We start from the raw sequence: 13,676 nt of genomic DNA on the forward strand, positions 1-13,676 counted from the left end.
GTTTCATCCCTCAGCTGGTTTTAGGGGTACAGGTGTTGTGGGCCTAAATTTTGTGTTCACCATACCTGTCCTTGCAACCCCTGACTTCCCCTGGGTCCCCCAGGGCTCCCCCTTCCTGCTCCCAGCACACCTCAGACATGTGTCTCTATAGCACACACTTACTGCAGGTGTCTCTCCCTGACCTGAACCAAAGAGGCCTGTGGGTAACAAGGATGTCTCATTTGTCTCAGGGGGCCAGCGTGCCTGGCTCATAGTAGATGCTCAACAAATCTTTGTTGTTGTTTTTTTTTAAGGATTTTATTTATTTATTTGACAGAGAGAGAGTACAAGCCAGGGGGAGAGGCAGAGAGAGAGGGAGAAGCAGACTCCCTGCTAAGCAGCGAGTCCCATGAAGGGCTTGATGCCAGGACCCCAGGATCATGACCTGAGCTGAAGGCAGAGGTGTAACGCAACTAAGCCATCCAGGTACCCCTCAACAAATGTTTGTAGAAAGAAAGGATTCCCTCACCTCCCTGATGAAAGCAGGGGCTTGCCAGTACCTTCTGTATGATTGGGGTGGGGGAGCAGTGCCTCAATGGCCATGGGGCCATTGTGGGTTTCCCGGTGTATGTACCTGGTCCTAAAATTTCTTACTTTGTGCCTCTTTTCTTTGACTTTAATACAAACAGGAGCTTTGCTCCCACCTAAAATGCACATGTCTTCTGAAGAGGTTAACTCTTTAAACTTGACGAAGGCATAAGCCTTATTCTAAACCTTGCACCTGAGTGTAAGTACACTCACGACCTCCAGTTCTGGGAGAGGGTTTGCTATAGGGAAGGGGAGGGATCGGATGAGGGTGCTGATGGCCTGGGGGAGGGTGCAGAGGAGAAAAATGCAGAGGGGACGCAGAGGAGAAGCTCTAATTAATTTGGTGTCACCCTCACCATGCTGGCTTCTAATGCTTTTCAAAGGGTTCTTTGGGCTGTGAGACGAGAAAAATCTAAAAACATCATCTTTTCATCCTTTCCAGACTTAAGTTTTGTAACCAAGGTCTTTAAAGATAATGCCTGGACCTTTGATTTTCCAATTCCAGCCAAAAAGAAACTTAACTGTAGGAGTAACTTAACAAAGGTGGAAATGGCAGGTCAGGAGAGACAGTGCTGTTAAGAGCTGGCAGTCATTTGGGGGGATAGACAGGATGGCCTTTCGGCCAGCCCTTAAATTATGCCAACTCAATGCGGCGGTAGCTTAGCCTGCGGGCTGCTAAGATAGGCCCAGGATGATGCTGTGATTTACTCTGGGGAAATACGTAGGGCAGCTGACTGTCCTGGTTAGTCTGGGACTGTCCCCATTTTAGCCCTGGAAATTCCATACCTTGGGAAACCCCAGCCCCGGGGAAAACCAGAGCATTCTGGTCACCTTCTAAGACCCATATGTAAGGCTGATTATGTTCTCTTAATTTTAATGATAACGCAACTGCTAACTTGGTCTCCAGGACCTGTGGGAAAAAGATAAATATTTCAATAAGTAAACAACTAGCCCAGTTTGGGAAGATGTCAGCTCTGCTATCTCATTATGATAAGGCAATCTTATAATCAGCAGAGAACTCCCAAATGTGGCTATAAAAATAACAGCAGTTACATAATTAAACCTTGCTTGCTTAGACTGCTAGGAGACATTGCCAAATTTTAATTGAGCATGTGGAGATAAGTGCCTTACCCCCAAAGATGGTGCACCACACACACACAAACACGCACACACACACACACACACAAGCACACAGAGTAGATTTTTATTTTTCTGGTATAGCATACTTTTGTTTTAATTAGGTTTCCATCAGTTTTCACCATATTAAGAGAACACAGTGGGTTTTACAGTGGCAAAATATCATTTTATTTTAAATGGGTACCTGTTACTGTTGTTGACTGAAAGCACTGTACTGTGTCGTTTCTTTAGTTTTTAAAAGATTTTTAAAATTTTTATTTATTCATAAGAGACACAGAGAGAGGCAGAGATAGAGGGAGAAGCCCAATGTGGGACTTGATCGGAGGACCCCGGGATCACACCCTGAGCTGAAGGCAGATGCTCAACCACTGAGCCACCCCGGCATCCTCATTTATTTCTTTAAATGTGTTGAAAGAGGCATCCTTTCATTCATTCATAGCCTACCTGCACTGAGTATAAACTTTTGAGAGTTGGCATCAATTATAGAGATGCCAACACGGAGACGAGATAGAGAAGACAGAGCCGCCAAATGGCTACTGACCTCCTGATGCCTAATAATAGGCAGGAAGATGTCACAAATCAAATTGATAAAAGTCAAGCATCTAAAAAAAATTTTTTTTAAATTACTAAATAACTGTTGGGTGGGGGCCCCTGGGTGACTCAGTTGGTTAAATAACTCTTGGGTTAAGGAGAAAATCAACTGGTAGTTAAAAAACATGTGATGATGGACATAGAAGTATTCCTTTATAAAATCTGTGGTTTATAGTCAGCACACTACCCAGAGGAAAGCTTGTAGCCTTAAATATAGGTATTAGAAAATCAGAAACATTGAAAGTAAATTAAGCAAACTTTCAAATCAAACTTTAACATCCCAGCCCAATAACCACTTGAACAAAAATAACAAAGTGAACGCTGAGAAAAGGGGGAGAAGGTAAACCGTTTACTGGTAGAAACTCCTGCAATAGAAAGGTGAGTAGGGGCAGCTGAATGCAAGGAATTCCTCCTTTCCGGTAGGAATCTCAGCTGCCCGGATTCTGCCTTAGATACCTTCTGCCCAAGTAATATAGGCTAGGGACTTTGAAATGGAAATGAAGGAAGACAGCAGGATATCCGTGATGGCACCTGTGTGTGGGGAAATGTCAAGGGGAGGGTAATAACCAACATTTCCTAAGATCTATATGTCAAGCATTATGCTAGGCTTAATAATAAAGTTTCCTCACTTACAGATGAGAACATTGAAGCTACAGATAGCTTAGCGATATCTTCAGCTTCACCAGACAGCAAGTAATGGAGCTTCGATTTACACGTTTAATGCAATCCCTATCAAAATACCATGGATTTTTTTCAGAGAGTTAGAACAAATTATTTTAAGATTTGTGTGGAATCAGAAAAGACCCTGAATAGCCAGGGGAATTTTAAAAAAAGAAAACCATAGCTGGGGGCATCACAATGCCAGATTTCAGGTTGTACTACAAAGCTGTGGTCATCAAGACAGTGTGGTACTGGCACAAAAACAGACACATAGATCAATGGAACAGAATAGAGAATCCAGAGGTGGACCCTCAGCTTTATGGTCAACTAATATTCGATAAAGGAGGAAAGACTATCCATTGGAAGAAAGACAGTCTCTTCAATAAATGGTGCTGGGAAAATTGGACATCCACATGCAGAAGAATGAAACTAGACCACTCTCTTGCACCATACACAAAGATAAACTCAAAATGGAGGAAAGATCTAAATGTGAGACAAGATTCCATCAAAATCCTAGAGGAGAACACAGGCGACACCCTTTTTGAACTCAGCCACAGTAACTTCTTGCAAGATACATCCACGAAGGCAAAATAAACAAAAGCAAAAATGAGCTATTGGGACTTCATCAAGATCAGAAGCTTTTGCACAGCAAAGGATACAGTCAACAAAACTCAAAGACAACCTACAGAATGGGAGAAGATATTTGCAAATGACATATCAGATAAAGGGCTAGTTTCCAAGATCTATAAAGAACTTCTTAAACTCAACACCAAAGAAACAAACAATCCAATCATGAAATGGGCAAAAGACATGAAGAGAAATCTCACAGAGGAAGACATAGACATGGCCAACATGCACATGAGAAAATGCTCTGCATCACTTGCCATCAGGGAAATACAAATCAAAACCACAATGAGATACCACCTCACACCAGTGAGAATGGGGAAAATTAACAAGGCAGGAAACCACAAATGGTGGAGAGGATGCGGAGAAAAGGGAACCCTCTTGCACTGTTGGTGGGAATGTGAACTGGTGCAGCCACTCTGGAAAACTGTGTGGAGGTTCCTCAAAGAGTTAAAAATAGACCTGCCCTACGACCCAGCAATTGCACTGCTGGGGATTTACCCCAAAGATGCAGATGCAATGAAACGCCGGGACACCTGCACCCCGATATTTCTAGCAGCAATGTCCACAATAGCCAAACTGTGGAAGGAGCCTCGGTGTCCATCGAAAGATGAATGGATAAAGAAGATGTGGTTTATGTATACAATGGAATATTCCTCAGCCATTAGAAACGACAAATACCCACCATTTGCTTCGACGTGGATGGAACTGGAGGGTATTATGCTGAGTGAAGTAAGTCAATCGGAGAAGGACAAACAGTGTATGTTCTCATTCATTTGGGGAATATAAATAATAGTGAAAGGGAATATAAGGGAAGGGAGAAGAAATGTGTGGGAAATATCAGAAAGGGAGACAGAACATAAAGACTGCTAACTCTGGGAAACGAACTAGGGGTGGTGGAAGGGGAGGAGGGCGGGGGGTGGGGGTGAGTGTGTGACGGGCACTGAGGGGGACACTTGACGGAATGAGCACTGGGTGTTATTCTGTATGTTGGTAAATTGAACACCAATAAAAAATTAGTTTATTAAAGAACTCTAGAGAGGCTATTAATTGGAGTTTAATTTACCACATGTTGTCAGTCAAAGGTGCCATTGGTTTTAGAAACATCATGGTTTGAAACTCATGTCTGTCTGGGAAGGTCACGGGCTATCAGTCATTCAGATTTTACAGTGAAATCGTTCAAGCTGCCTCTCAACACCTAGCTAAGGTTCCTTGTATTAAAAGAAGGGGACATTTGAGAATGGTTGGAGAGAGAGGAGAAATACAGTAGGAAGGGTCCTGCTTGGAAGTGAAGGCTGTCCTTGGAATATGGGGCAGCTGAGATCTGGATGAGATGGTAAGCAAAAGTACAGAAAGGGAAGTGGGAAGATGCCCAAGATAAGGTCTGACTATTTCAAAATTCTGACAAGGGTAGGCCCCACCCTCAAGAAGAAGACAAGTTCTTCCTCTTTCTCTGTCCTGTACAAATAAGTCCCCTCTTCCTAGGCCCAAGAGGGACAGGTCCACAAGCTGAGGTTGGGAAAACAGAGTGGGAAGGGACTTCGAAGCTATCCATCCCCCTTAGGGCCAAGCCTCCCTCATCCCCATATATATGACTCCAAACTACCCCCAACCATCTTTGCTGGAGCAGAGTGATATGAAACTTGCTTTTTCACCAGACAGTCCGGGTGTGATTTGGGTTTGAGCTAATTGCTACAAAGTTCTTCCTATCATTAGCAAAACTCTTGTCTCCTTTGGGCTTCCCTAAATTGGTCCTACTTCTGCCCTCTGTGAGGCATTTGTTCAAATGGAATTTGATCCGTCATGTACTGTTGTTTTTGGCTGATTTGCTAGGTTGATTAGATCCCTCTATAAAGTCAGCCCTTTTTTTTTTTTTTTTTTAAGTCAGTGCTTTTGGATCAAGGTAAATGCTGATAAAATGTTCTGTCGATTATTTTTTCAGAAAGATTTTGCCACTACTTCGGGTTTTTGTTTGTTTGTTTGTTTTTTAAAGAATGCTTCCAACTTATAAACTTATCTGTGAGAATAGGTTTATATTACAAATCTGTAGAATAATGGGCATACAGCATCCACATAAAAAAGAAACAATAAGTGTATGTTTTCTTATTGATAAGCACAGCTTGAAAGCTGCTCCAGGGCAGCCCAGGTGGCTCAGTGGTTAAGCGCTGCCTTCAGCCCCGGGCCTGATCCTGGAGACCCGGGATTGAGTCCCACGTTGGGCTCCCTGCATGGAGCCTGCTTCTCCCTCTGCCTCTCTCTCTCTCTCTCTCATGAATAAATAAATAAAATTTTACAAAGAAAAAAAGAAAGTTGCTCCAGTCAGTACATTTGTGGTATAATAAAGTAAATAGATATTGAGAAAAGGAGATCATCTAGTTTACCAACATGAGAAAATATTCCACTTCACTTTTAATTCAAAAAACTACGATGGAGGGGCACCTGGATGGCTCAGTGGTTGAGCATCTACCTTTGGCTTTGGTCGTCATCTCAGGGTCCTGGGATCGAGTCCCTCATTGGACTCCGTGCATGTAGCCTGCTTCTCCCTCTATCTGTGTCTCTGCTTCTCTCTCTGTGTCTCTCATGAATAAATGAATAAAATCTTTTTTAAAAAGTAACAGTGGAGATGATAATGAAGTACCTTTCTTCTTCCATTCATTTAACTACAAAAAAAAGCAACATTCGTAATAATATCCAGTATTTGTTAGGAAAGGATAAAACTAGGGCTCTCATACATTATTACCATCGATATCACAAAAGTCTCTTGGAAATTGATTTAGAAATATCCGTTAAGGATTTTAAAGTATTCCTATCCTTGGGCCCAGTAGGATTTTTGGGAATGTGTGTTAAAGAAATAATCAAAAGATTAAAAAACATATGATGACAGCATGTCATCAATTACAGGAAAGTTATATATAATAGCAAAAATGTTGGTCACAGTTTAAAAATCCAACAATAAACGATAAGAAATGGTTAATAAGATGATGGCATATCCACTCTATGAGAGATTAGGAAGCCATTACAAATAGTGATTATGGAAAAACACATGGTGTCATTAGATGGTCCTAGTGGAAACAGCTTTGTTAAGTCATTAGTGTGAAAGCAGAAAAATGTTGAGACTCAAAAATGTTTGCAACCACAGGAAAAATTCTTACAGTATATAAACCTCATTTATAGAAGAGATACACTGAAATTATTCTTCTGATAAAAAGATAGGAGAAGAATTTTATAATTCACCAAGATGGGAGCTCAGTGCCTCATTTAAAAAAATATATTTTATTTATTTATTTGACAGAGAGAGAGAGAGAGAGAAAGCACAAGTAGGCAGAGGGGCAGGCAAAGGGAGAGGGAGAAGCAGGCTCTCCTTCGAGCATAGAGCTGGACACAGGGCTCCATCCGAGGACCTGAGCCAAAGGCAGACATTCAACTGACTGAGCCACTCAGGCGCCCGACAGTGCCTCATTTTTAATCAAAAGTGCTATGTAAATTAAGTTTCCTCTGGACTGTTGCCAAGAAGTGCATCACTAACCGTGACCAGTAGAAAAATAGATCTATTGCTAAAATATGCAAATGTAAATGTAAAAAGCCCCTCTGGGGGATATACCCAACCTCTTATTCCTTCCTGTGCTGCTCCTCTAACAAAACTAGAGACCAAAGCGAAGAACTTCCCAGAGGTAGATTTTTGAAGTATTAACAAGATGCTAACGCATAAGCCCAGCTCCTTTTCTCTGGGATAACAGAGAATACCCTGTTTCCTATACTCTGAGCTTTGGGTGGAAGAAGCACTCATGTAGTTAGTTACAAATGAAAGAGGGGGAAGACAGAGGAGATGCTGAGTGAAACACTTCAGGCCCTGGAAACACCCAGAGAGAATTCAGAGCTGGATTGTATCACTGGTTCTTTGGCAAGTAGAGTAGAAGGCACATTGCCTGGTTAAATACATACCTTCTTCCTTGCTCTCGCTATTTCTATTGAACTCTTACAGAATCTTTAGGACTTTCACACATTTCTGTTGACTCTTTTACTCTATTTTTTTCCCTCCAACTCCATTATGGAAGATTATCTAGAGTTTCCAATTTGTCTGGGGTCCCTACTAATAGTAGCAAGAAACTTTGGTTATTGGGATTGGCATGATTCTTTGAGTCTCCAAAGCTCCTGATCATTTCAGGTTTGAGGACTCAGAGCTAAGGTAAAGATATGAGTGTGTCACTTAGTTTTCATATATGTGTTTGCTACTGGCGCAAAACTATGGGATATATTAGCTATTGTCACATCACTGCTGAGTAACAAACAGCCCCCACACTCAACAGGTCACAAAAATAAGCATTTATTTTACCTTGTTCATGAGTATGTAGATGAGCTAGGACCACTCTGTTCTCTGTCGCAGGCCAGCTAGATTTGTGTCAAAGCTTCAGGTTGGGATCAGGCTCGCTGTGTTTTCATAATCCCATTAACTGCCTGAGATACATTCTTTCCCTGGTGGATCACCACACCACGCACAGTCAGCAGAGTCAAACCACTTATTTAAGGCCTGTACTCCTATTTGCTGTTACTGAGTGGGCCAAAGTAAGTTGATGCATGGCTACACCCAACATTAATGATGGGGAAATAATTCTCATTAGAAGTTCACATGGGGGAGGGGGGTTGAAGAGAATAATTCTCTAATTTACCATAATTAATAAACAGGTTAATTCAAATACTTCAAAAGGAATACCTACTGGCTTGCAGAATAAGTAGAATTATGTCCATGTGTGGAAAATATCTCATTTTCCAGTTAGACTAATGAAAATTTAATAAAATATCTCAATTACCATATATTTTTTAAAAGGACATAGAATATCACTATATTTTAATGGCCATTCCTGAGTATGACTATGTTGGGTGTCTAGCCAAGTAGAAACTGGTTTAATTGTAGGTAAGTTTCTGATTTTGGGGTTATACACACACACACACACACACACACACACACACACACCATTTGTTTTTAGGAGTTTGTAATCAGTGAGTAAAATGTGCCCTGAAAGGAAGTCACTTGGTAAGAACCAGTATTTGGTAAGAAAAATGACTCAAGAAAAGAAGTTCCTTGTGGTTTTAAACATCATTATGTTACAGGTCTCTACAAAAATAAGACTTCCTTTAGAAAATAAGCTGATTTAAGGTTAAAGTTTTAAACTAGAGGTTTACATTTTAATTTTTCAAAATGAGAACACCTCTCAGGAAAATTTTCTATTTCTTTTAATATAAAAAAGTAAAGGTAAGGGGTAAGTAAAATCTGATTTCCAGCTAAATAGGTTTGTTTCCATTAGAACAACTTTAAACTCTAGGAAGGAAAAGCTGATTGCTCAGAAGAAATGTGAGAAATGGATTCAAGGAAAAATTGGCTAGGAATTTTTTTTTCTATTTAATTTTTAAGTTAGTGGGGTCTTTCTCCAAAATTTTTCTGGGTTTTAGATTCAGGTTAAACATTGGATAGCTATGAGGGATCAGGGAATTAATCAATAACAGAGAAGGATGGGATAATTTCCATTTCAGAAAATTTATCTAGCTTTGCCTACATGGAGAAATAGGACCATTGAAACATGAGATTTTGGCATTTTGTGTCCCTTATTAGAGGACTTCCTTCGGAAATGGAACTGTCACTGAAGCACAACATCCAGTTGTCTTTTTTCCAAGGAAAAAGGAAATTGCACATTCTGATTAACCAGCATGAATTATCCCTGATTAATGAACAAAGCACAAGTTTTTCAGTACTTATGCCTTGGTACTGTGGAAGCAATCAAGTGAGGCAAGATCGCTATTGCCATAAAATCTTTTTTTTTTCCTTGAACAGACAAAAATAGGGTAATTAAGTAGGTAAGAGCAATAATTTTATCATCACAAAGACTGCAACAGATTTAATCCGTTCTTCCACGAATGCGTGAAAGTAATATTCATTCTTTCCTAAAGGCCACCATTCGACATGGATGAACAGAGGAAAATGTTTTAATATCTCAACAGACTTTGTGTCATAACTTTAATTTTTCAAGGTGCCTTTGTGTGTGTTTAAGATTTTATTTATTTAATTATTTGAGAGAGAAAGAGTAAGTGAGCATGAGACAGAACATGAATGGTGGGGGTTTGGGGAGAGGGAGATTCCCTGCTGAGCAGGGAGCCCAGTGTGGGGCTGGATCCGGGGATTCCAGGATCATTACCTGAGCCAAAGGCAGACGTTTAACCTACTGAGCCGCCCAGGCGCCCCTTAAGGTACCTTTGTATCCATCATTTTATTTTATTTCACAGTATTTCTACGGTGGGTCAGGCATTTTATTTTTTTATTTTTAAAGATTTTATTTATTTATTCATGACTGACACAGAGAGGAGAGGCAGAGACACAGGCAGAGGGAGAAGCAGGCTCCCCCTAGGGAGCCTGATGTGACACCTGATCCCGGGTCTCCAGGATCATGCCCTGGGCTGAAGGCGGCGCTAAACCACTGAGCCACCCGGGCTGCCCAGGTCAGGCATTTTAATGTCCAGTTTAAAGATATCTCTAATAGAGAAGTTACATTTTCTAAATAAAATCCTGCAACTGCTTAGTGGCTATGATGTAATTAGGCTGTGAAGGTTTAAATCAGAAGTCTAAAACAGATTCATGCAATCCATACAATGCCCTAAGAGTGCTCAAAGAAAATGTGCTTTAAGTAATTTAACCTTATTAAAATAATTTCACTATGGGACAATGAAGTTCATTTTCTCATGTCTTTAGTATAAAGTTTACGTTTATGATGGATTAATTGTTTAGCTAGAAAGCAATATACCACAGCTTAGTATATGATGAAAAAACATCTATTTTTTCCTGCTTCATGGAAATGGAAGGATGTACAAAGTGCATTTTTTCTTTATAAAATTAATATGCATCATTAGAGATAACTTGAAAAAATTTCCATCATTTCAACATCTAAAGTCAACTATGTTTCCTTTTCTATATAACTTTCTCCCAACATTTTATTAAGAAAATTGTCAAATACACTGAAAAAGTGAACTATCTGCACAATGAATTCATGTATATTTACCACCTATATTCTAGAATTAGCAATTAATTTGCTTTATCACGTATTTATCCAACCATCTATCTGTTGATTCCTCTGTCAATCTCTCAATTCATCTTATTTATTTTAAAGATTTATTTCATTTATTTGAGAGAGAGAGAGTGAGTGCAAGTGAGGGGAAGGGGCAGGGAGAGAGAGTATCTCAAGCAGATTCTACACTAAGCACAGAACTTAATGTGGGGCTCTGTCTCACGACCCTGAGATCATAACCTGAGCCGAAACCAAGAGTCAGATGCTCAATGACTGAGCCACCCAGGAGCCCCAATCCATTTTTTTTTTTTTTGCATTTTGTAGTAAGTTGTAGACATCAGTATACTTCATCCAGTACTTAGCATGACAGTCATTTATTTATGTGTTTTTGTGAGGTGAGCTGTACATATAAATAAATAAATTTAAAAAAATAAAATCTTAAAAAAAATAAATCTTGTGTCCATTTTTTTAAAGATTTTATTTATTCATGAGAGACACACACAGAGAGAGAGAGAGAGAGAGAGAGAGAGGCAGAGACACAGGCAGAGGGAGAAGCAGGCTCCATGCAGGGAGCCCGACCTGGGACTCGATCCCGGGACTCCAGGATCACGCCCTGGGCCGAAGGCAGGTGCCAAACTGCTGAGCCACCCAGGGATCCCCGTTGTGTATATTTTTAATTGGGTTGTTTGCCTTTTAATATTCAGTTGTATGGCTTTATATGTTTTGGATAATAGTCTGTTAGATATATGATTTGCAAATCTTTTCTCCTAGTCTATGCCCTACCTATTCATTTTCTTTCTTTCTTTTTTTTAGATTTTATTTATTTATTTGAGAGAGAGAGCGAATAAGCATGAGCAGGGGTGAAGGGCCAGAGGAAGAGGGACAAGCAGACTCCCTGCTGAGCAGGGAGCCCAATGCAGGCCTCAATCCCAGGACTCCAAGATCATGGCTCCACCAAAAGGCTGATGCTTAACCAACTGAGCCACCCAGGCATGAATAGGAAGGCCTATTCATTTTCTTAGCAGTTGCTGATGTAGAATATTTGTTCACTCGGTTATGTAGATCTTTCAAGTGTTGACATATTTCATTGTACAAAATTTTAAAAGCACATTCATTGATATCACTACCAATCTTAGCAGAAAAGTTTTAAAGTGTTGAAAAACAGTAAAGCTTATGCTGGACGATACAAGAGTTGCAAGATTCTTATTTTTATTTGAAAGCTTGAATTTTATATTTATGTTGTCAGTTTTTCCTCTTGAAATGACAGGCTTACTTACTTTCTTTTCAAGAAAATGTCTGCCATTACTCAATTCGGAATTACCATAGCTTGTTTTTCAAGTAAAAATGATGCTCTGTGAAAAAATTGGCCAATTCAGCTCACAACTCAATCACTCAAATGTTTTTCCTCCAGAAAACCATCATACTTCAGTATGCAGCAGAAGTGCTTTATGTGGGACGCCTGCGTGGCTCAGTGGTTGAGTGTCTGCCTTTGGCCCAGGGCATGATCCTGGAGTCCTGGGATCGAGTCCCACATCGGGCTCCCTGCATGAAGTCTGCTTCTCCCTCTGCCTCTTTCTCTGTGTCTCTCATGAATAAATAAATAAAAATCTTAAAAAAAAAAAAGTGCTTTATGTGTACTTCTGATTTCATCATACAGAATTGAGTCTGGTTGGTTCAGTTGGAAGAGTGCACAACTCTTGATCTCAATAAATAAGTAATAAAATAAATAAATAAACTTGAAAAAATATATCTAAACAATCCAGTGAAAAAGTGAGTGGAAGATCTGAACAGAAACATCTCCCCAGGGTATTTCTCCCAAAGCTGTTGCCCGGGACATGGGGGCTCCTGGCCCTGTGACTCCGGGGGCACCCTTTGAACCATCACAGCCCCCAGTCATTGAGGGCTTTAGCCCCAGTATCTACAACACTCCAGAAAGCTTCAAGGAAAAATTCCTTCGGAAGACCCGCGAGAACCCAATGGTACCCATAGAGCCACCGCTCGCAGCTTATGATGCGCACCCGGATTGCTGCCCAGGGCTTCACGGTCGCAGGCATCTTGCTGGGTCTGGCTGCATCTGCGATGAAGTCTCCATCCTGAGTCCGAGACCACCTGGCCTTGAAAGTCACGCAGAGATCACTCCCAGCCCCTAGAGCAACCACCGGTCCTGCCACCTTATTCCCTGGTCTCCCCTGACAAGCCCCTGTTTCAGCGGGGGAGGAAGTGGCCAATTCTGTAACTGACAGGTTTTTCCAGGAATCTCAGATTCGGTTGAGTTTGGGTGGTTGCATACTATATTTGTGCCCCCACTTTCTCCACTTCCTACTTAATAAACTGATCCACTTGTAAAAAAAAAAAAAAAAAGAAAAAAAGAAAAGAAACATCTCCCCAAAGAAGATATACAGGTAGCAGAGATATTACATATACTTATTAAAATGGCTAAAATCTAAAATGCTAACATCACCAAATGTTGGCAAGGATCAGAAACAACAGGAACTCATTCAGTGCTGGTGGGAATGCAAAATGCTACAACCACTTTGGAAGACATTTTGACATTTTCTTATAAATCTAATCACAGTCTTACCATACAATCCAGCAATCACAGTCCTTGGTATTTATGTAAGTAAGATGAAAACATGTCCATGCAAAAACCTACATGTGGATGTTTTATACCAGCTCTGTGCATAATTACCAAAACTTGGATGGAACCACTTTCAATGGATGAGTGGATAAACTGTTATGTCAGTACAGTGGGATATTTATTTTCCAGCAATATAAAGAAATGACCAAGCCATGAAAAGACATGGAAGAACCTTAAATGCATATTGATAAGTGAAAGAAGCCAATCTGAAAAGGCTATATACTGGATGATTCCAACTATATGACATTCTGGAAAAGGCAGAACTTTGGAAACAGTAAAATATCAGCTATTTCCAAGAAGTTAAGGGAAAAGGGGAAGGATGAATAGGTGGAGCACAGGGAATTTTTAGGTGTTGAAACTCTTCTATATGATACTGCAATGGTGGATATATGACATGCAAAACCCAT

General features: G+C 40.4%; 1 pseudogene; it reads left to right on the forward strand.

Moving 5' to 3' along the window:
- The first annotated feature begins 12,442 nt into the window (after positions 1-12,442).
- Positions 12,443-13,467, forward strand: LOC140622004 (HIG1 domain family member 2A pseudogene; annotated as a pseudogene).
- Positions 13,468-13,676: the final 209 nt, after the last annotated feature.

The sequence above is a fragment of the Canis lupus genome, chromosome 1, assembly GCF_048164855.1.
Source record: "Canis lupus baileyi chromosome 1, mCanLup2.hap1, whole genome shotgun sequence".
NCBI lineage: Eukaryota > Metazoa > Chordata > Mammalia > Carnivora > Canidae > Canis > Canis lupus.